Source organism: Anas platyrhynchos, chromosome 3 (genome assembly GCF_047663525.1).
Source record: "Anas platyrhynchos isolate ZD024472 breed Pekin duck chromosome 3, IASCAAS_PekinDuck_T2T, whole genome shotgun sequence".
Classification (NCBI taxonomy): domain Eukaryota; kingdom Metazoa; phylum Chordata; class Aves; order Anseriformes; family Anatidae; genus Anas; species Anas platyrhynchos.
Genome location: NC_092589.1, coordinates 61,594,460 through 61,618,331, shown reverse-complemented (window position 1 = coordinate 61,618,331; position 23,872 = coordinate 61,594,460). Strand labels below are relative to the sequence as shown.

The 23,872-nt window shown below is 40.8% G+C and overlaps 2 long non-coding RNA genes across 2 annotated transcripts in view; one reads left to right on the top strand and one right to left on the bottom strand.

The window, feature by feature from the left end:
• LOC140002193 (uncharacterized) overlaps positions 1-21,583 on the top strand; it is a 35,986-nt gene extending 14,403 nt beyond the window's left edge. The window contains exons 2-3 of the long non-coding RNA XR_011808366.1: positions 21,023-21,175; positions 21,320-21,583. This is a non-coding gene — a long non-coding RNA (uncharacterized lncRNA). The remainder of the gene's footprint in view (positions 1-21,022; positions 21,176-21,319) is intronic.
• Positions 1,976-23,872, bottom strand: part of LOC106015286 (uncharacterized) — a 54,643-nt gene continuing 32,746 nt past the window's right edge. Inside the window, exons 6-7 of the long non-coding RNA XR_005265053.2 lie at positions 7,121-7,197; positions 1,976-6,725 (exon numbers count right to left, since the gene is read on the bottom strand). This is a non-coding gene — a long non-coding RNA (uncharacterized lncRNA). The remainder of the gene's footprint in view (positions 6,726-7,120; positions 7,198-23,872) is intronic.

Below are 23,872 nucleotides of genomic sequence, written 5' to 3'. Positions count from 1 at the left end.
CATTTGCCAGCACACAGGAGGTGTGGCCCAGTTCTCCCCACTGCAACTGGAATCAGCTTTTGTGACATGGAGCTGCAAATGTAGCTCTGTGCAAACACACAGTTGCTGCAGAGCAGCTGGCCCCTGCATATAAAAGGTAATTGAGTATAAGAACTTTATATGCATTTTAGCATTTAGCATGTGGAGGTACTGAACAGTGACTGGGGTTCTTGTTGCTGTTACCTAAAGGCCATTATTTTTAAGCTTGCAGTAGCTGGGTACCATTTAAGTGAGAACTAGGCTTACTGCTGTCATGAGCTTGTGCAGCAGGTTCTGTGTTCCTTCTCTATTTGTCTTGACATTCAAAAATACTTATAACATAAAGGAATATTCTGGGTGCCACTTCCTACCCCCTACCTTCTAGGAACCCCAGAGCATGGGTGAGTTCCTTTGAACAGTTTATGCACATTGAGTTTTTTCTTTCTTGGCCTGTGACTACCTTTGATACAAAATAAGTTTTGTTTATCACTACTTAAATAAAGAACACTAACAAAATGCACTCATCAAAGTGATTCATTCATCTGCAGAATGATTTTGGCATGTTGCTACTTTGTATGTGGGAACTATTGCAGAAGGAGAGAGACTGTGAATAGACTTAGTGTTTACGTAGTACCAAAGTATAAGGTTGCTCCTTGTCACCAAAACAGCACTGAACCCTCATGATACACTAACATGTGCGTGGTAGCCAATGACACATCATTGCTGCCTACATTAGCACAGCAAAGATGCTTTGTTCTCTGATGTCATGAGTTTCAAATCCCAGCTGGGGATTTACTGACTAAGCCTCAGTGAGCTGCTGTGAGTTCCCTCCCCAAAGGAGATGAGAAATAAAATAGACAGCCTTTCTCTTTTCCGCTTCACTTCAGAAGCACTGTAAAGCACCATGTGTGATTTCCCTGTTGGTACCGAAATACTACCACAGTTCTTGCTGACAATATCTACACACACCCATCAGTGGAGAACAGGTTCATTAGCCACCCCAGGACAAGGCATAATAGTGATTCCTCTGAATTTGGATATATAGATCACAAATGAAACCTCATTCACATAAAATTTGAAACTGCAACTCCATCCTACCATACATGTAGCTTGGAGCTGGTAATTGCTCAGCATTTCTGTATAGCAGACCACTTGATCCTCTGTGCAAATGCAGACAGAGGACTTCCAATTTTGCTGTCAGGTAGCCACTTCTTAAATTCCTCTTTTGTGTTCCTGCAGGTTTTTTTCTTTTAGTAACTGCACAACATACATTGCCTATGGAAGACACTATAATACAGAAGTTTTGTGTAGACACTCATACAGAAAACTATTTTTTCTGCCTTCTTCACTGAGACATGGGCAGTACAAGTATATCACCAGAGCCCAGGCCAGTGGACTTCTACGTGAGGTTCATCTTGCTGAGTACTGAAACAGAAGGGGACAGTTCGATGTTGACTGTGACCTTACTGGGTGATGATCTCAAAGCACCGCACAATGACTGAAGAATTACTCTCACTGTATTCCGTGAAATTAGGTATTGTTACTTCATTGCTAAAGATGTGTAAACTCAGTCACAGAAAATTTGTAATTTGTTCATGGTCACACAGGAAAGAACCAGAAAGAAGAAAAATGCCTGTTCAGTGACATAAATTCTTCATGTTTTCTTCATTCAGTGCATCATCTCGGGCATTTCCTATGCACCTACTCAGCCCAGAGAAGTGTTTTGATGCTTCATGGGCAGCACGTGAAGATACTTGGGTGAAGCAGATAACTGACAGTTTATCGTTGTTGTTGAGAAATGTGTGCTGAAGTCAGTTGGTATCTAAGTCAAAAACCTGGTGTCCCAGAGGGCTGTCAAGAGACTAAGCGCCAGCTTGGCTTTCCCTCCATCAGCAGCAATGTGCTCCAGAACTGCTTAACCAAAACTGCAAAGAAAGGAATAGTTGTTCCTGGGGAAAGAAAAGAGACTTCAAGTAATGCTTCAGCATGAGAGCATTCAAAATTGCATGAGGTGGGAATCAAAAGAAAAAATCTCCAACCTGGTCTGCAGGAATGGACGGGTCTGAAAAAAATTCTAAAACCAAAGGAAGGTACGAAACAAGAACAAGTGCTGAAATGGGGAGGAATTAGCAGAACAGAGCAGAGTGAATATAGGGACCCCATGACAGTGTGAGAGAGATAAGAAAAGTAATAAGCCAGAATCAAAGAAGGAATAAAATCAGTCCAATGAATTAAAGGTGTCCACAAAAGTCAGTTAGAAAAAGTGACAAGTAATAGTGAAAACCATTTTCTCATCCATAGCTCTAGAAAAAGCAAAGAAAACCCATTTCTTCAGTGTGTGGAGAGAGAGAAGTCCTTTGTAGTTGCACAGAGATTGCAGCACATCAGATGAGGGGGTTATGAAAGTTCAAACACATACAAAATCTGACAGTTTCCCACCTAACACTTCTGGAGCTATGTGCATATCAGGCTAGATGTATAAGCAGGGGTGTTGAAGGAAAAGTAGCTAATAGCTGTATTTAAAATAGCCTTTACCATTCCTATTTTACTGGCATTGGCTTCAGGGACAGGCACACCCACTGAGGCCTGCTCTGTACTTCAAACACTTTACTGGTCCAACTCTTTTGATTAGAGATGAGATTTATTTTTAATTGGAATAACTGTGGCAGTAAAAACATCCAGGTAGAGACCACTGTACAAGAGTATAAATATGACCATGTTCGTGGCTAACCAGCATCCCTTTCAGTTTCCATATGGAATTAGCCAAAATACAATAATGTTATGTTATGCTTCTAACCTGTACCAGTGCACAAGGTACTGTATAATTTTAAGTACACCAAGTGGCAATTAGATTTTTGTGAATTATCAGCTTACATAGGTAGAAATTGCTGCCTCACCTTCACTGAAGATAGGAGGTATGAAATGTGTCTGGACAGACAGTTCAATCAGCAACCAAGCAGGGGTAACCTTGTTTGTTAAAACAGTCCAAACTGAACATTTCTGCTGACTGCCCTCTCCCTCTGGTGACTGTGGGTCAACTGTAGATTCACTCTTTGACAAAATAAGTCAAGGTTAATGACACAATTATAGTGATTCTAATTACACTGTAGACTAAAAAGGCTGACCAGCCTTTATTAACATCATCACAGCCTTGTCAAAACAGGCCTCCACAAGGCTCATGGAGCACTACACAAAACTTGTGGGGCTCCTTGAAGGCTGGCTCAACACTGACATGATCTGGGTCGGGAGAGGGCAGTGGCACCAGGCAATGCCCGATCCAGGGATTTTCATGTCAGGAGCACAAAGGTGGCACCTCAAGGACAGAGATGAGGCACAGACTGTGTGGCTTCTGCCAGAGAAATGGAAGGAGACAAGAGGTGGCAGAAGCAGCACTGCAGCAGAGAGCTGTGGGGAGAGACCTTCTGCCACCAGTGCTGGTGCCTGGGATGGGAAGTGGTGGTGGCTGCTCTGTCAGGAGGCCCTGGCCCTTCTGCTCTTGCTTTCCCTCAGTGCACACCCTCAACCTCACTTTTCATGTCTCCTGTGTTGAGAAGGGCAGCAGGGCTGAGGTCACTTGCTGAGGAACAGCTTTGGTGGAAGGTGGCCAGCAAGGCAAGCACCATGGCACACAGCAACAGCAGTAAAGTGTGTGAAATGAGTCTTAGAAAGGTATGGGAGGAGGTTGGTACTTGATAAAGAGTCTAACATAAAGTGAAGATCTCATCCTTCCCACCCTGACCTATGTGGAGCACAAAAGAGCATAAGCATGCTTGATGTGCAGTGGGAGTGGGCATCAGGGGGTTTCTTCGGGTTTATTATTTTATAAGCTTCTGTGTGTCAGCCGTGGATCTGGCCTTAGCCTAACTCACAGCAGTTCAGGGGATGATGTGAGTTACGCTTTCCTGTGTTTAATCCACCTGTGGTTTCAAAGACATTGAGGAAGGTTGTTATAGTTCTCTCTGCTTTCAGCGGTTTCAAACACATCTCCAGCTGAAGGGGATATCTGAATGAGCTTGGTTACTAAACTGAGAGTTAAGCTCATGCTTTAACACTGAAATCAGCTATGTCATCCAGAAATAAAAATAGAAAGGGGAGAAGAGCAGTTCCAGCTTGCACTGGATCCTGGAAAATGTATTTATGGACTTCTCTGATCCATGAATTATTCTGCAAGCTCAGCAGAACCAATTATTCATTGCATTTATTCTTGCCAGTACAGACATATTATTATTGTTGTTGTTATTATTATTATTATTATTCCTCATCAGGTCTTCCACTTGCAATGGAAGCACCACTCTGGTAGCAGGGATTAAGTGACAACCAACATTTGATCCTGTTCATAGTGTAGTCCTGCTCTGAGCAAGTTAAGATAAGGCTTACATCAAAAAGCTAAAAACCAAGCTGCACATGCACCCTGCAGAAGTCATGTGAGAAAGACATTTAGAGGGGAGGGAAGAGGACTGATACAGAGCTGGTCTCTGCCCAACTCTGAAGATGGATGCTGAGAGGGTTCTTTTTCCATGTGTCCCTCCTACTTCATCCTAATGGTTTGGCAGGGAGAAATAACCAGTGCCAGAATGAAAAATATGTTCACATCTCTTTAATCCATTCCCAGCTAAATCCCCATCATTATCTGCAGCCAGCACTACATATAATTAAAGGGTTTATTTCTGTGTTACAAAATCTCTCCATAATTATGGAGTGTTTGCGAAGTGCAGCATTTCTGTGTGCATGTTTGAAGAAGTAAGGACCTACCATTTTCTCTATTTCCCACTATATCACTTACATTTTCATTTCCACCCACAAACCATTAATTTCACCCCTTCTGGCATGCAACTAGCTTTGTTAAGGTAAAATAAAAAATAAAATAACAATAATAAAAAAAATCCAAGATGAAACTGTTTGTGAAAGTACCCTCAAAGACAAGACACCATTTTTGTTCTGTGACAACTTTCTCATCTGGAAGGTTGGGATACTTTGAAATAAAAAGTATTGACATGAAACTGAGTTCAGAGTGATGAGAAAGCTTTCAAGTGATTTTCTCTTTTGCTGGCAAACTGTTACACAACTGTCAATTAAAATTCCTTTACATCATTATCACAGAGAAACACTGAACTTCAGAGTGACAGAGGAGTCCTGCAGGTTCTCTTTGCTACTCATTCAGGTCCCCCATCTCTAAAGCATGTTGCCAGGAGGATGAATTCATACTACCAAATAAAGAGACTGGAGCAGTTGGGAAAACAAACAAACAAACAAACAAACACAAACAAAACCAACCAAACAAAAAGCAATCAACCAACAAAAAAATCAATCGGAAAAAAAAAAAAAAAAAAAAAAACAACAAAAAACAAACAAACAAAAAAAAAAAAAAAACACCTACAAAATTTAGAAATGAAAGGACTATCACACGTAAATATCAATAGCTAGCTTGGTACTTACAGCATTCTTAAGAAAATGATACTTGCATTAAAACAATTTGCAAGATAGATACTACTGATATTTGGTTTATATTTGCCCAATATGCTTCACAAGCTGTCCATTAAGATTCCTCAGAAGTGATAATTTTATTCCGTCTATTTGTGGAATGTTTAAAATGGGATTTGGATTTAACTATAGTGTTAGCAAAATACAAAAATAAAAGGAGTAACAGTAAAAAAGAGATTGCAATGTTTGAATTGATAATAATGACCTAACTTCTTAACATCTTAAATCTTAAAGAGTAACAAAGTAGAAAAATAAAGATATGCACATACATATACTCTGATCTTTACAGATATCTGTCTATTTTATTCCTCTGTTTTATATGAGCTTACTTTCATTGTAGACTTAACAATGAACTATGAAGTTATAATGAAAACTGTGCACATCACCACTTTGTTTGCTCCTGTCAGTTCTGACAGGAGCTAATGGTACATGAATCACTTGTAATTTTTTATTGAAATGTCGTTACTCCTTTAGCCTGTGTGATTCTCACATCTTGATTCACAGAACATTCATTTTCCTAGTGAGAAGCATTCAAAATTGTCATACCTGTAAACTGGATTGCTTTGTCTACAAAACCTTTTCAAAAAGAATAATTTAAATTTGACCTAGTAAAATATCAAGTGTTTTTTATCTGCCAACAATGGTATTCTTCTTATCAAGTTATGCAGTCATTAGGACAACTCAGAAATAACATGCCTCTGTGTTATCTAGTACAATGATAATAATTGTTATTTATTAGTATTGTGGCTATAATGTGGTCTCTGAAGGCTTCCTATAATTGATGTTACCACTTTCAACAGTTTAATCACTTGAAGTTCTTTTGACAAGAAACAATATAATTACCTAATTAACTGGAAAGGGATATAAGTATTTCATATTCCTCTTTGACAAAGACAATAGAAAGTGTCCCTCATTTTAGATATTTTTCTTTGGCAAGAGTAAGACAGTGGTAAAGGAGCTCCTCTAAAATTAATTATTTCTCCAAACAGACTCTTCATAGAAAGCCAGAATCAGGCACAGAAAACTCATTGCTGGCCTAAAGAGCACTGTTTTTCAGAACATTCCTCTGCTGTTCCTGATGCACATACTTAAGCTGCAGCAAACGTCACTGAAGTAAACTGGGACCCCAGCAAACAGTTATAAGGCAACTATTTCCTGTGCTCATCATTTCTGTGACACAGCTGTAATTTCAAAGCAGGAGAGTTTTCCCAAGCCCTCTTCATTGCCTGAAAAGAAAAACAAGATTAACTATGGAAATGTTGGCTGTTTTCTTGCCAGAACTCTCCCTAATTTTCTGACTTTTTGAAAATGTCTGTTCATAGGCTTTAAGAAGTTTAAGTAAATGGATTAGTTATCGGCAAAATAAATTTCTACAGATGCACTTCTGGTGGCATAATTTTAATGGAAGAGTATGCTTGCCCTACACACAGTGCCCATTTTATGCAATATTCTTACATCATGAGTTAAAAGATGTGTGGAGAGCAGTGACATTTACCTAGCCATGGTTTATAAATACTGTACATTGACTGGGGTCACTAAATAACATGATTATGAAACACAATCTTTCAGCTGTGAGTGGAATTAATTATGTGAGTGAGTACATTTTGTCCCTTTATCCTACCTTTTCAGTCATATTATTTTCTCTTATGAATGCTCTTTTAGGATGACTTTTTCTTGGCTCCTTGAATCAGTGTTTTCCTAAATGCAAAGCGGATGGAAAAAATTACCAACTTAGAAAAAAGATCACAGAATCTCTCTAGGTTGGAAGAGACCTCAAGATCATCGAGTCCAACCTCTGACCTAACACTAACAGTCCCCACTAAACCATATCCCTAAGTTCTACATCTAAACGTCTTTTGAAGACTTCCAGGGATGGTGACTCAACCACCTCCCTGGGCAGCCTGTTCCAATGTCTAACAACCCTTTCAGTAAAGAAATTCTTCCTAACATCTAACCTAAAACTCCCCTGGCGCAACTTTAGCCCATTCCCCCTCGTCCTGTCACCAGGCACATGGGAGAACAGGCCAACCCCCATCTCGCTAGAGCCTCCTTTAATATACTTATACAGAGTGATAAGGTCACCCCTGAGCCTCCTTTTCTCTAGGCTGAACAAGCCCAGCTCCTTCAGCCGCTCCTCATAGGACTTGCTCTCCAGGCCCCTCACCAGCTTCGTCGCCCTTCTCTGGACCCGCTCAAGCACCTCGATGTCCTTCTTGTAGCGAGGGGCCCAGAACTGAACACAGTACTCGAGGTGCGGCCTCACCAGAGCCGAGTACAGGGGGACGATCACCTCCCTAGCCCTGCTGGTCACAGTGTTTCTGATACAAGCCAGGATGCCGTTGGCCTTCTTGGCCACCTGAGCACACTGCTGGCTCATATTCAGCCGACTGTCCACCATCACTCCCAGGTCCTTCTCTGCCTGGCAGCTCTCCAGCCATTCCTCTCCCAGCCTGTAGCTCTTCTTGGGGTTATTGCGCCCCAGGTGCAGGACCCGGCACTTGGCCTTGTTAAACTTCATACAGTTGACCTCAGCCCATCGGTGCAGCCTATCCAGATCCTCCTGCAGAGCCTTCCTACCCTCAAGCAGATCGACACACGCACCTAGCTTGGTGTCATCTGCAAACTTACTGAGGGTGCACTCAATGCCCTCATCCAGATCATTGATGAAGATGTTAAAGAGGACCGGCCCCAGCACCGAGCCCTGGGGGACGCCACTAGTGACTGGCCTCCAACTGGACTTGGCTCCATTTACCACAACTCTTTGGGCCCGGCTATCCAGCCAGTTTCTAACCCAACGAAGCGTGCGCCAGTCCAAGCCAAGAGCAGCCAGTTTCTTGAGGAGAATGCTGTGGGAAACGGTGTCAAAAGCCTTGCTGAAGTCAAGGTAGACCACATCCACAGCCTTTCCCTCGTCCACCCAGCGCGTCACTTTGTCGTAGAAGGAGATCAGGTTCGTCAAGCAGGATCTGCCTTCCATAAACCCATGCTGACTGGGCCTGATCGCCTGCTTGCCCTTCAAGTGCCGCATGATGACTCCCAAGAGGATCTGCTCCATGAGCTTCCCTGGTACTGAGGTCAAACTGACCGGCCTGTAGTTCCCCGGGTCTGCCCTCCGGCCCTTCTTGTAGATGGGCGTCACATTTGCTAGCCGCCAGTCAGCTGGGACCTCCCCCGATAGCCAGGACTGCTGATAAATGATGGATAGGGGCTTGGCCAGCTCCTCTGCCAGTTCTCTCAGTACTCTTGGATGGATCCCATCCGGCCCCATCGACTTGTGCACATCCAAGTGCCGTAGCAGGTCACCAACCAGTTCTTCGTGGATGGTGAGGGCCACATCCTGCTCCCCGTCCCCTTCCACCAGTTCTGGGTACTGGGTATCCAGAGAGCAACCGGTTTTACCACTAAAGACTGAGGCAAAGAAGGCATTGAGCACCTCCGCCTTTTCCTCATCTCTTGTAACTAAGTTTCCCCCCGCATCCAGTAAAGGATGGAGATTCTCCTTAGTCCTCCTTTTTGTGTTGATGTATTTATAAAAGCGTTTTTTGTTATCTTTAACGGCAGTAGCCAGCTTGAGCTCCAGATGAGCTTTGGCCTTCCTAATTTTGTCCCTGCACAGCCTCGCTACATCCTTATAGTCCTCCCTAGTGGCCTGCCCAATTTTCCAAAGATTATAAACCCTCTTTTTCCTCCTAAGCTCAAGCCACAATTCTCTGTTGAGCCAGGCTGGTCGTCTTCCCCGGTGGCTCATCTTTGGGCACATGGGGATAGACCGCTCCTGTGCCATTAGGATTTGCCTCTTGAATAGCACCCAGCCTTCCTGAACCCCTCTGCCCTTCAGAACCGCCTCCCATGGGACTCCACCATTTACTTTAGTGTTAGCAGTATCACAAGATACAAGATATCAGAGAATCAAGCTTTTCAAACCTTCTTGCTAGATAAAAAGAGCTTACTTTTTAGAGAAAAGCCTGTTTTACCAGCCTAATTACACCTTTTCTCCCTTCTTTCTGCATTATGTCTATTTAAACAAATTGGCTATTGAACAGCACGTTGCTGAGCAAAACAAAAAAATCCAACAGGTCAGCAGAGACCCTTGAATATTTCTTGCATCTGAAATTAATTTGCTCTGGCCAAATAAGTATATTTATCCAGTTAGGGAGCAGTAAAAGAACCATGTGCCTTACCTAGGCAAGCAAGTCCAAGGAACACAGTTAACATGCAAAAGATATCAATGAATCTATTCACTGGGATTTTAAAAGCATCCAGAGGCATCAGTCAGGTCTGGGACCCTAATGTACTATCCAAACACTGAGCAAAAAGCACCTTCTACTTGAAAGAGCTCACAGCCTAATTAGACAATAGAGGCATACCAATGTAGAAGACTACACACAAACACAATACTGTGAGTTCAAGTCTCTTGTAATTCATTCCCAGTCTCTGCAGAACAGGATGAGGAAATGTTCTGAGTGTAGACCTTTCTCCCATTATCCTACAGCTAAACATAAAGCTGCAATGAGCTCTGTTACTGAAATAACACAACAACATCAACACTGGTTGAAAATTTGCTTTCAGGACCCTCAGGGTCAAGCTCACATTGTCAATGTACAGTCAATTGCCCAAGCCGCATAAACTACAAGCACTTGTAGAAAATTGGGTCAATATTTTATCACAGGTCCACATTAGCTGATGTGGAGAAACTACCTTTTCTACTCAGCAAAAAGGGATTGAGCCACAACAGACAAACAGATTCCTGAACATACCTAGAGCAAGCTCAAAATCAGTGCCAACCTTACTGAGTGTATTCTTCAGCAACCTACTAAGCATCCTCTCCAGTCAGTTCATATACAACAGTAATAGCTGTGTGGCTTTCCAGTTGTTGACAGGTGTCAAGACAGGTGTTAATTTTACCTGGGGATACTGTAGTACATCCCCAAATGAATTTCATGAGCATTGCTAAAACTTGTCATCTTTCTACATTAATAGTGATATGCATAGGTGAAATGAGGCAACAAACTTCATACAGACTTGTTACAACATGTAACTACCTATTGCAAAGTTCAACAGATTTTCATAGATAGTTTTAATTAGTACTAATATAGTTTCAGAGCTTTCATGTATCTGCACAGAACTCTTCCAGAGATTTTGCTCAGGCTGGGTACGAAGAACTATGAAGAAGTATGAAGAAGAATACATAAGAGAAAGTTATATCATCCTTTAAATTGCAGTGGCCATTCTAGCTTTTTATAACATACAACAAGTAAATAATCTGTCTTGTTAGTATTATGTTCATGGTTCATAGTCTATACTGTTGTTTCAGACAATATTATTCTCTCAAAACTTTGTTGTATTAAAAAACCTACATGAACGTATCAACATGTAAACACAGAGTTCTACTACAAATGTTTCTGTTAGGACAGCTACCAGCTAGAAAGTACTGCATCTGCCAATGCAGCTCAGCATATATGTATCATGGATTCCAAATTATGGAAAGAGGTCATAGCTCTGAACTTGACTGCCACAGGTGACTGCTACTAAAAAAAGAGGAAGACTGTAAGCGTGTCCTTTGAAGACTTGGTCAATGAGTTTCTGCTTACCGTGAGCTTACAACCCTCTTGAGCTTTATATATTTTTAAAATCAACAGCCACCACACTGAAGTGCCACCTTAAATCTTACATGAGCATAGACATTCTATCACCAAAGCAGAGGAAACTGTCTCTTGGCAATACAGTTCTTGCAGAGCTTAGGCCTTGTTTTTCCAGTGCTTAGGGCAAACATTATACTCTGTTTTAGATCCTTTACACATTACATGGAAGATGCCATGAAATATCAATGTGAGTGTTCACAGGCACAGTGAAGGAAAAAAAATAATGCTTCAGGTGGATCAGACCCCACCACCAGTCTGATTACATGGTACAACAAACACCATTCTGGTTGCTTGTCCCTCCAGCACCTTACCACTGAAGGCAAAGCAAAAATCCCACCTTGTTAATTATATCAAAAATTCTTCTAGCATAGGAAGTTGAAGAAAGTTTGCACCATGTCCAAAACTTTCATAATGTCCTTGACTGAATAGCCTGGCAGCGGACCTCCTGGCTGCAGACGGGTCAGTAAGTTCAGATGTGGTCTGATCCAAAAACCAAAAACCAGCAAACCAGCCAAAAACCAACATACTCTGGAGAGTCCCCTTGTCCTCAAAATGGTTCCAAAGAGCACTGATGTGCAGGATACAAAACAGGGCAGTTTTGACAGAAGAGATTGAGAAAGCTCTGCCACAAAATTACATTTAGCTTGGGAATTGTAATACTCTCTAAAAAAAAGAGACTATGAGGATATAGGGCTAAATCTCTAAATGTTTAGACATGTTCTGTCAAATAATTCAAAAAGTTTTCTGCCTTATCAGTCATGTTCAGAGAATGCAGTCTTTTATAATCCCCTTTACATCATCATGAGGTAAACTGGTTAAAATCAAGAAGCAGCACACTTGATATTGATGGGAATGTAGATTTGTAAAATGATTCGTGGAATACCCACTGTTCTTTATTTCAGATTATAATTTCCTTTTAAGAATGGAACAAGTATTTTGGCTTTCTCTAAAGTTTCAGACATTTATACCTTTCAGACATTTATACCTTTAATTCTTTTGTACTAAAATGATATTTAAAAATGAATTGCAATGCAGTATAATGTTAAATTATAAAAACTGAAGTTGCCAGATAGCAAAAGGTAATATTCTTGTCAAACTGCAAAAAGCACTAGGGCATGTATCAACAAGGGAAATGGCAAACTTGTGACTATGCCTTCATTACAAAGGAACTGTGGAAAATAATTTCAGAAGTTTTTAACCCACAGTAGGAGCTAAGTTAACTGGAAAATCTAGATGTAGCTGTCTGTGGGAGGAAGCTTACATCTGAACTGAGGAAAAAAAAAAAAGATGAAAAATCTTAGATTTATTCAAGTTCAGGATGGTTTTATTATTTGCTTGAGTAGGCTTTTAACTGCTGACCTTCATTTTGGCACCTGGAAAGTCTGGCTTCAGGACTGGGATTGGTAAGATCCCAAAAACCTATCCTTGAACTCTTCAGAAAAAGTGGTTATGCAAGACAGGATCTTCATGTCACCTAGGGCTAAAAGACTGTGAAGATCAGCCAAAAATAGATGTTGTAATAGTCTTCAGCACAGTATCATGAAGATTTAGACACCGTTCAAAAAAGTAGTTAACGTGAGAAACTAAAGAAAGAAAACTAACCTTTTCTTTATTAGTGTTCCTCAGCATTAGGAGATCACAGCAAAAGTCACTATTTAATTCAGTACCTTACAGCTTTGCGTCTATTTGTGTGGATCAAATTATAATTTGCTGAGCCCACCATGTGAAATCTAGGAGCAAATAACTGTCCCCTTGAAGTTACGGCTCTGACAGCTTGCGTTACAAACAGTTAGGAGTTTGTGCCTTTTGTATCTAAATCTTGAATTTAGCTTTTCAAACAGTGGCTGTGAAAGAATTCATTCCTTACTTCAATATTTTTAAAACTTTCCTCAGATTTACTTGCTCCAAAAAAAAAAAGAAAACAACAATAAGAGAACTGTAACAATAACAGCATTTTTAGTATCCAAAAATATTTTAAGTGAAATTAACAGCTAGGGTGATGCATACTCCAGATAATTGTATTCAATGCTCTGCCGTAAAATCTACTCGGTGAATGAAGGAAAATGATGAGAACCTCTATTTGGACTGTTTGGTTCAGTTGCCTTATGTAGGCATTTAACAAACAAACAACAAAAAAAGTAGTCACTGTCCTGAAATAAATACAATAAATTGCCCTTTGCATCAACCATCAAAGTATTCTTCTGTCACCTATCAGTCAGCTGTACACCTGAGGAACAACACTGAGGGTATGCCTACGGCACTCACCTTGCAAAACTGCAATTGCACAACAAATGATGGTCACCAAAGGAGGACGTGGGAAAGGGCAACAGGTTCATTTGGCTACTTATCAAGGCCTTAGTGTAATTATACAGTGGGATCTTGCTGTGTTAATATGCCTTAATTAAACTAAGTTTGTTTTGTGCTGTTGGACCTACCACAAATTGACAGGCATAACTGCAGAATTAAACTATAAAATTAAATTATGTGAAAACAAATATATTTTGTTATTATCATTGTTACTACTGCTGAACTCAGGACCTTGCTGTTTGTTGCCTGAATTCCTTGCTGCTTAAACTGTATAGAACTTTCTCAAAGTCTTCTTATACAGTGTTTATACTGTACTCTTAAGGAGAAAGAGATACAAACTCACCGCCTCTGTGAATAGGGTGTAAACTCTCAAAATACAACTTCTGTCTTTCTGAAGGGCATGACAAATTATTATAGACTAAGATGCTGAAATGGCACTAATTGTGTGGCTGAGGCTTGCTGGGTTTTGATGACAGTGTCACATGCTGCCAAGATGTTTCAAAACAGTCATTTACACAGTAGCAGCAGTTATGATGTGAATCCCAGATTAGATGACTTGCTGTTTTGAGGGATTTTTCTTCAGGGAATGACATCCGAATGCCTGATATGAAAAAATAAATAAATAAATAAATAAAAATAAACAAACAAACAACCAAAAATAAAACACGTTGTGGAGAAAAGTGTGGGAAGCGTGTTTCAAGTCTTCAGTATTGCAGATGAAGTACATAAAGATCAGAACAGAAATTAAGATCAGAATATCCAGATCTGATCCTGGTTAGAAAAGTTACAAAGAAAAACTTGTGTTATGTAGGCATTATAAAGGTTATTTTAGTACATAAAGTGTCTAATAAATATTGTATTTGTGTATACAATGTTTAGTTTTGCTTCCGGCTATAAAGGAAAAGCTGTTTTACCTATAATGATAAAATATTGTACTTTACAAGTAAACTAGGTACATGGTACCTACTAGAAAGTTTGGAATTATACCAGTTCTACTATCAGACCTTAAGACTGAGTTGTGCTAACTATACTTTCCAAACATTTTTCTAAAAATATGTTTCTTCTCCATGTTATAGTATTGGGTGCTTACTTTCATGCCGATTATGAATACTATGGCTATATTTTTCTTTTACAGTTATAAATGTACAATATTAATGCTTGCCACTGTTAACACTTAAATTTTCCTGTTTTCAAAGATATGCTGGTATCTTGCACTGTATATGCACTCTACTAGTGCATATATTTGCCTTGATTCAGTATAAAAGTATTCAAACATTTTTATACATTTAAGGTCTAAGCAAAATTTTCTACTTAATAACTAAGCTGCACTTAGGAAATTTATTAATCTTAAGTAAATGAAGCTTTGATTATTTGACTAGCTATTAAAAAAAAAAAAAAAAAGAAAAGAAAAACCTTCGTATTTATATACGTATGGAACTAAGGGAGAGAAAATATATGGTGCAGCTCCTTCAGGACACTTAGTTACCTAAAATCATTGATCTGGATCAAGCTAGTTCAAGGAAGATAGCTCCTTTAATGAAGGAGAGATCTTCTGAAACAAGCTCTGAAAAATGTCTTTGCTCCCTTACCGCTACATAAAAGAGGGCGAAAGCTTAATCCATCTATGATGCATCTTGAAAGGGGAGCCAAGATGTTGAGCTGGCCAGAACATGCAAATCTTTTTTGGAGCATATATACTGGGGTAACATGAAGACACTCTCTGCCCTATGGTCTCTGCTTAGCTTGTAAGTATTGTCAGATTCACAAAGTCATGCTAACTGAGAGAACAAACAAATGTGGCTGACATTGCTGTTTAAAAAGGGCCACAAAATAACTGCTCAACTCTAGGATTTTCCAAGTAGACATGTCAAGATGAAGCCTAGACTTGCTGTAGGACAGATTGAGACAACAAAAATATTCACAACTATTTACCAAGATTTGGTCTTCAAGGACAGGTTATTATTTTAGTTGGGAGGTGAAATTAAAAGCAGCTGACACAGTAGCAGAAAAACAAAAATGAACAACTGAAGGATTTGGGTGAAAATATAGTGATGGGTATAACTAAACAGCTCAAATAGAAGGCTGGGAAACCTAGTTTCCTCAAGAAACAAACAAAAAAACAAACAAACAAACAAACAAAAACAAAAAACACATCCAACCAACCAACCAACCATAAACACCAATCCCCATGGTGTCTTGTTCAGCACTGAAAAAATTGTAGAAAATGTTATATATATTACAAAAAAAAAAAAAAAAAAAAAAAAAAAAAAAAGAATAACAAAGCATGGCACACATACTTTGTAGAGATTTCTCTTTTTCTCCAGGCACCATGTTAATGAGGGAAAATGAGAAGGCTAACTCTCACTAGCTCATGTTGTCTCTGCTTCAGAGGGCTACAGCCTTCATAATTCACCTCTTCTTGCAGGCATCCTAAGAAAGCTCTACAAGAAAAACCTTATCAAGTACCAAGAGGAATAAAATTATTTGACAGTGAGTTCTCTTATGTAGTAGTCAAAGTGAGTGGCATAGGAAATATGACTCCCATGTTCCTCTACACACTTCTGTGCTAGTGGGACACGTCAGTGTCTGTGGACCCTGGTGTCCCTCATATCTTGTGACATGCCCACCCAATGCCACATGATACCCACTAGGTGCACCTTCATGCCATATTAGAGCAGAGCGAACATGTGTTCATGTGCACCTCTTTCAAAAAGAACCAACTTGCAGCTGGATTGTCCCCATCATAGTTTGCAAGAGCTTTTAAAGGGAAAATTGGCAGCTTGTCTTTCTCAACTTACTGTCATGACACATTTCCCCGGGATCTTTCAAGGCAGGGACACAATGAGGACCAGAGCTTGTGTTTGCAGTGATGCAGTCATACCTGGTGGATTCACTAGACTATGGATGGCTGTAAACACTGTGATAGTTGTATACTTTTTTACAAAACAGGGCCCTGGTTTTAAATAGGGTTTTAAATGAGAGCAATTAATAACAGGTAGCAAAACTAATCAAGTGGCAGACTGTGAGACCAGTGAAAAGATGATATAATAATTAAAAAATGTTAATTTTATGTGGTGATAGACACCCAAGATAGGTGCACATTTTGAAGTATGTTTAGATTCCTTATAATCTCAGGTTTCTGAGTCCAAAATTTTATAATCTCAGGTTTCTGAGTTAAAATCTGCCTGTGTCACTAAATTGAAGGGAGAAAAGATGGATGATACACCAGAGTAAGGGAAAAATTAAGCAATGAACCACGTAATTTGGGACATCACAGGGGAGAGTGACAGGAGAAAACAGAAGGAGAAAACATAAAATTATGAGTGATATAATAGGAAAGGGAGGGACCATCAGGACACATGACCACAGAAGGATGCTGAGAGCAATACTTTTCACACTTGCAGAAACATGAAATGACAAAGCCACCATCATTGATGTAGGATCACTGTAAGACTTGGAGCAAAAGGGTTCCTTATGGAGCTGTGTAGGCCACCGCTGACCTGCTGAAGAGACATGTTCCTGTCTTTCCTCTCAAACACTGCTGCCTGGGAAGCACAGCACGGTAGTACTGTGCTGAGGGAGGCTAGGCTTAGAGATGATCCTACTGATAACAAACAGCATGAGGGAATGTGGCAGGCCAAGCTAACCCTGAAGCTCTGGTCTGGGACTGCCAGTGTTACTGCAGGTTCATGTAGGGTGAACAGAGGGCTAGGGAAAAGATGAAGAGATTGCATCTACAGAATTATTTATTATACTCCAGAGTTATAACCAAACATGTGAGAGCAAGTACATTCCAAACTGAATCATTCATCATTACTGTTAGCAATAATAATTAAAATAATTCTTGGTGTTTCCAATAGGAATGCAAAACTCAGAGGAAAAAAAAAAAAAGAATCCTGAAAACTTGAGAATATTATAATGGATTTATCTTCACAAAAATCCTGTGAAGTAGGTACCCTTATCTGCACATTACAGAGAAGGAAACTTTGGCATGGAGAGATTGTGATTTGCCCAGGGTCAGGCAGGAAGTCCAGGGAACAGCTGAATAGAGAACCAACCTCATGAATTCCAGCCCTGTGTTTCAGTCACAAGATCAGTTTTCCTTTCCTTCATTTGAGAATTTCTCATATAATTAAGTTAGGCAAATCCATAATTATGGATTTGAAAGTACCCTTTATACCATCTCCCAATCCAAGGTATTCAAAATTACATGGGAACGGAAGTCTGATAAAGGAGCTTTTCTGTGCTTTCTGTATATACCAGGAGGAATCTTAAACATTAAACCAAATAGTCTTTAGTGGCACATCCACTATCAAGACTTAGAAAGAGTTTCTGGCACAGAGATTAAATCCAAAACATTTTGAGATGCATTTTCAGCTCCAAGCATGTACATTTTCATTCTCTCCCTGGATAGATGCATGTTTAATTACACCTGAGAAGCTGCACAGCTTTTCACAGGGGAGCTGGGGAGCCCTGCCCCAGAACACATTGCCACTTTGTACTTGAGGCAATTGTCTGGAGGCTGGATAAAGTCCAGGATCCTTTCCACCAAGACAAGACTTGAAGATTGCTCATTCTAATGAGTGGAGGCTTTCAGCATTAAGGAATTTCTCAACAGGTGGAAATAGTCACTGTCTTCCTTGTTTTGCCTGCAGCCTAATCTGGTAATAATTTTCAGGAAATTTTTACTAGTTAAGATCTCATGGACAAGCAAAGGCAAGAAAGATTCATTTTGCTTGTGAAAGCCCTTCTTCATGGGGTTGAGATGGGCACCCAGCTGCACAGAACTGCAAAGGCTCTTGTAAGCTCTGCTCAGCGCCCACAGCAGACACATAGGTTGCATATGTTTAAACTATCTGGCACAATTTTCTGGACCATCTGCAGGTTACTAACCTTGATGGTGCAGCAGCATGCCCTGGCAATTTTGTCTGCCTGCAATATCATGTCAGCAAGCCCTTTGCAGCTTCTAGGATCTGGGCTGGTAGTTCTGCACAGCACCATGATGTGGTATGTGTGTGTGTCAATCATCTGAAGCCAGGCTGGAGATCTTTTACCTATGACTGCATTGCACATACAGTAAGCTTGGACAGCCAAGTGGTGTTACAGATGGAAGCGTAAGGGCCAAAGGACTTCCTCTTTACAAGGCTAAGAACAGCAACATGTTTTGAGGATGTAATTTTAGATTTAATGGCCAACAGTACCAGTCAGGGATCTGAGTCTTCTTGCAGCTGTGACTTGAAGCCTTTCATAGACCACCATCAGAGCTGTACCAAAAGTAGAAGAAAGACTGTTGTGGAGTATTTATTTTTCTTTTACACTTTTTACCTAAATACATAATTTCATATATGTTTTTCTTCCTTTAAAGCTCTTTACTCTTTTGAGTAAAGCTCTTTACTCTTTTTGTATGCCTCTGCACTTGATGTGTCTTGTAGCAGCTTCACATTGAGCCATGGCTGAATGACGCTGCTATCACAACTTGCTAATAACTAGGCAGAATAATCTTCTTCATGATAGTGCATATTCATCTCAGGAGAGCCTTGCTTGTTGCAAGTCCTGTTCTCATATAACACCACTGCTAACTGCATGCTGTATCACACACATCATCTAGTTTATCATTCATCTTTTTTATCTTGTTTGACAAATAATGCTCCTCCAGTGTCTCTTTAAGCTACCAATGTGCTTCTGTAACCATAGGATCTCTCAAATACAGATAAAGAGCGTATGCTTCCTTTCCCATATCCTCCACATCTTTCACTGAAACAAACTGTCAAGCTGGTCTGGCAGAGACTCAAATCCAAGATCTAGACCCCTTGATCTCTAAGATCAGGAGCCAAACTCTACTCTTGTGAAATACCACTGAGGCTAGCAACATCCCTACAAGAGGAATTTGGCACAAGATTTTTCTTTTTTACACCTGAAATTAAAATTTGACTTAGCACAAGACAACATACAACATTCACAGAAAGTTGAGAACAATAAAAAGAGGCAAAAGAAAGATGCTTCTCTGAAGAGTCACTCTACCATATATTAGTCTCCTTACCAGCTCCGGGCAGCACCATGGAGTGAACCACGTATCACACCAGTTCTGGGGAGCAGGCAGCCACTTTAGCCCAGGGACAAGTGACACACCAAAGGGACAACTTGCAGCATGCAGGGGGATGTGCTGGTATCACAAAGATAACATGCAGAGCAGCACGCAGTGCTACTGCCTCACATGACCTACTGTAGCCTTAGATCAGCTGATGACATCTTTGGTCAACAGAGAGGCTATCTTTAATCTTTCCTCCTCTGGGATCATATATTAACCATGTGAGCATGGCCCTCAGCATCCCAAGCAGGAAAGCACGTCTACAGCTTTCACTTAGCTAAATTCTTGTTTTCCCAGTAGTGGCAAGGATTCCTCATGTGACATCAGGAAAATCGGTTCATCTCTCTAGTTGTCAGTTATCCCATCTGAAGCAAGAATATTAGTAATTCTTGATCTCACATCAGTGTGTAGGATTTACTTACATCTGCACTCCTCAGATGATTGGCAGTTTCTAATCTAATTGTTGTCTCTAGATATTTTACATTCTCCATGAAGACAGACAAGTAGAGATCAGAAAATCAGCAAATCCATGAAGAGAGGAAAAACAATCCTTTAACCTCAGAGAAAAAGGACCTACCACAACAGCCTGTTCCAGGAACAGCCAAGGCCTGAAACTCTTACAAAGAGTAATGGTTTATTCTTTGAACAGTTCATAGTAGCTACAGGGACTACTCAATGAATTAAATGCCAGCCCATGTAAACGTATTTAGCTTGGTCCTAGGAGAACAGCCCTGGATCATTTGATCTGCTTCATGAAAGGCCTGTGCTGGGTGTCTTTTGCAGGGAAGGCAATGGTGATGAATGCTGATGAAGCTGCTGTGACTGCTGCTGTGGGGAACATCATTTTTCATCTCCTCAGCCCCACCCTGGGCTGCACAGGGAAGATGGGCTGGAGCTGTCTCCCTCTGGTCATGATGGATGCGAGGGCCATGGCACTGTCTGCCGTGGCAAACAAAGCAGAGCAAGAAAAACTATCCTAAGGATAAAACCAGCCAGCCTGCAGAAGTGGCGGCCCTGCTGAGCCGAAGGAAAACCAGGACAAGGCATCTTGTCTGCTTAGCTCTTGTCTTGTTGCCATCCCCCATAGCCTTTAGGCTTCCTTTGCTCTAGAAGGTTCATGTTGTTGGAGAACCACACTGCAGCACTTGAGCAAAGCTGGCTGTGGTTCCCCATGCCCAAGCTGCAGGGAGAGCTTCTACCCCCACCAAGGACAGTGCCAGCGCTGCTGGCAGGCCCTCCCGCACAGGTGAGTCATGTCTGAGTCACTTGTCCCTGCGCCAGGAACAGCCAGCCTTTTCTCAGGAAGCAGAGCACACTTTCTCACTGACACAAGGCTAAGCAAAAAGGACAGGTGAGGCGTCAGCATGCATGTGTTCCCAGCCAGGTATCCCAGGTGTTAAAACATCAGTGCTTAGCAACGTTTTGGAGACCAGTGTAAATTAGCTGCTTCCCCACCCTCATTGACTTCATTTTCCTTTCTCCACAGCCAAAGCCTGGAGAAGCCCTGACGGAAGATTAGAGGCATCTGTTGTCAGTTCCGAGGCCTTCTTCTGCTGGATCAAAGTGCTCAAGTCATGCAACATTAATAATGCCCTCCAGGAAGTCACGAGGGAGCACCTATCTCCAGAATAACAAACAGGTCAGCTCACGCTCTTTGTTGGTCTTCTTCAACTAGGTTTGTAAAACCCCAGACCATTCTCCATGAAATTTCTTGCTGAAATACCCACTTACACAGGCCACTGACTTCTCAAAAGAAAACCTGTTCACTTTCTCTATTTGACAGATATCTACCAGGATGGGCTGAGTGTGACTTAATGTTTGAAGAAATTCTGAGCAATTCTGGATGATTGGCCCAGTAAGGCACTATTTCGAGGTGACTAGTAGAGATGAGGTCGTAAGTTCTCGTATTCTACTCTTGATAAATAACCCCCAAATGACCCTTTAAAGATGGCATTACTCTAAATTGTCTGCAGAGGAATGTCAACCTGGTACATCTAGGGACATTCATTCCAACTTTCTTTTGGGAATAAAGGTGATGTATTCTGAATATATCTGGTTTCCTTTTGTATGTCTCCTTTCTCACAGAGAAGTTTAGAATGTGTCCTCATTCACATTTCAGTAGCCCTTTAGCCACAGATACCTGGTATATTTCTAACAAAAAGAAATACAGATAGGAAGTGAATCCTGGTTTGCTTCAACTTGATGACCAACATAGAAGAGAATGCCAAAGAATACAAAATTTGGCAAGTGGAACTAAGAGGCCATTCTTGCACAAAGCAATGCTGATGTAAAACCCTGTGATTTGAGCATCTGAGAAGAAATGAAAAGAAATAAAAGACTTGAAAAGCAGAATCCTACTGATGTGTTTCTCCTCAGAGGAAGCATTTCAGTTTATGGTAAGGTCAAGAAGCCTGTATGGGATCTTCAGAGTGTCCTTCACCAGGTCAGTGGTGTTTCTGCTGTCTGGAAAAACAGCCCCTCCTCTCTCTGCAAAAGAAATATCTTTCAACTTCTCCCTTTGAATTTGTCATTACCAGCACACTCAGAGAAGTCTACAAATCACCTCCAGTTCTCACTTGGAGCCCTTAATTGACAAAAACAAACAAATAAACAAAACCCAACAACAACAACAAAGTCACAATAAATGTTCCAATGCTTTACCAATAGATAGGAATTGCTGTCATGATACAGAGCAGAATGGGCCAAGATCCCCTTTAAGACATTCTCATCCATGCAAGGGGCTAAGGGGTTCCATCACCAGCAGTTATGCTGCATATCAGTGAAACTGAGTAACACTGATTTCCCCTTCAGAAGCAATTGCCTCACTTTTAGCTATCCAAATATGTTGCCATCACTAGTTTATTATTGTGAAGTTAAGAAAGATTATAAACTTGATTTTGTAAATGCAAAACAAGGACAGAAGGATCTCACTTAACCTTCTTCATATGGTGCTACAGCACAGGCAAGAATGTCACTCTTAACTTGTAATTCTAGTTCTCTGCTTTAGTTAGGGGATCATACTTCTTATTATAGCATGCTGCTCCCTCTGCCCCAGTGATAACTCTGGAAACCAAGTTGTTCTAAAGCACGTACTGCAGCAGTGCTTTCTCTATAAAGCAATCTTATCTTCAGGAACAACATCTTCAGTGCAAAGAGAAGCATTATTTACCACAAAGCAGAGGAATAAGATACTACTTATTTTGTGCTCTACATCAAGACAAAAATTATAATTCATCTTCCACCCTCTTGAGCACTCTCAATAAGAGAAGGGAGAACTGCTCTAGAAAACTCACCTTGTAAACTTACAGTATAATAACAGTGAAGTTCACAATATAACTGGCCTGAATAATGCTCAGTTCTGCATTTACTACTAATCAAGCTATAAATATAACATACTTGATGATTTTACGTAAGCTGCCCAAGTCAAATAGATTATATCACAGGGTCATTCAGGGAAGCTGCTGCTCAGGCTGTGGCATTCAGACTTAACTAGGCTTGTATTCATTTCTGGTCACCTGGAAACACTAGCAAAACATGTGATTGCAGCTTAAAACAAACACTGTGGCATCACTCTCCTCCCCCCTCCCCCCCTTTTTTTAAGGGAAGAAAGTTAAATTTTTGTTTTAACATGAACTGTCTACTGATAACGAAAGATGGAAAGCTAGATAGTGTGCTGAATGCTTCCTCTGTCTGGTTAGTAAGCATTTACCCCACACCCATCCAAGTGGAGACATAAACATGGTGAATCATGCTCAGCTATGAAAATGTTAAAACTGAGCCTTTGATGAGGTCTCTTCATATTTTTCCCTCTGGGAAAGTTCCCTAGACTCCTTCTTCAGGAAATAATGCACTATAAATCAGTTAAGTTTCCTTCCATGCATTGCGCAGTCTGTCTCTGCAGGGATTCTCACTTGGGACTCAAGCCCACAGCTGCTGTGTGCTGGAGATGAGCTACCCACACAGCCTAAGGACCACCTAACCTGACACATTGCTAAGGCAAGGCTGCAGTTATGCTTCAAGTTGGGCATGCTCTGCTACTGGAGAAGGAGGAGTTGGGAGATTTCCCTACCAGGCATATCTCATCCCATCCCTAACCCCTATTTTGAGGAGGTTCTCTTAGCTCCACACATTGCAGAAAGCATTGATAATAGTTATGCTAAGTTTGGGAATCACTACCATTGCAGGGTATGTGGGACTTTTAAAGAGCAACATCCTGCTGCCAGCAGCCATCTATTGTGTTTTAACAGTTAAGAGGACCTGCAATGGATTACTGAGACAAATAAGAGTTTAAATACTCTTAGAAATATACGTCTGCTGTCTTCTCCAGGTATCTCTG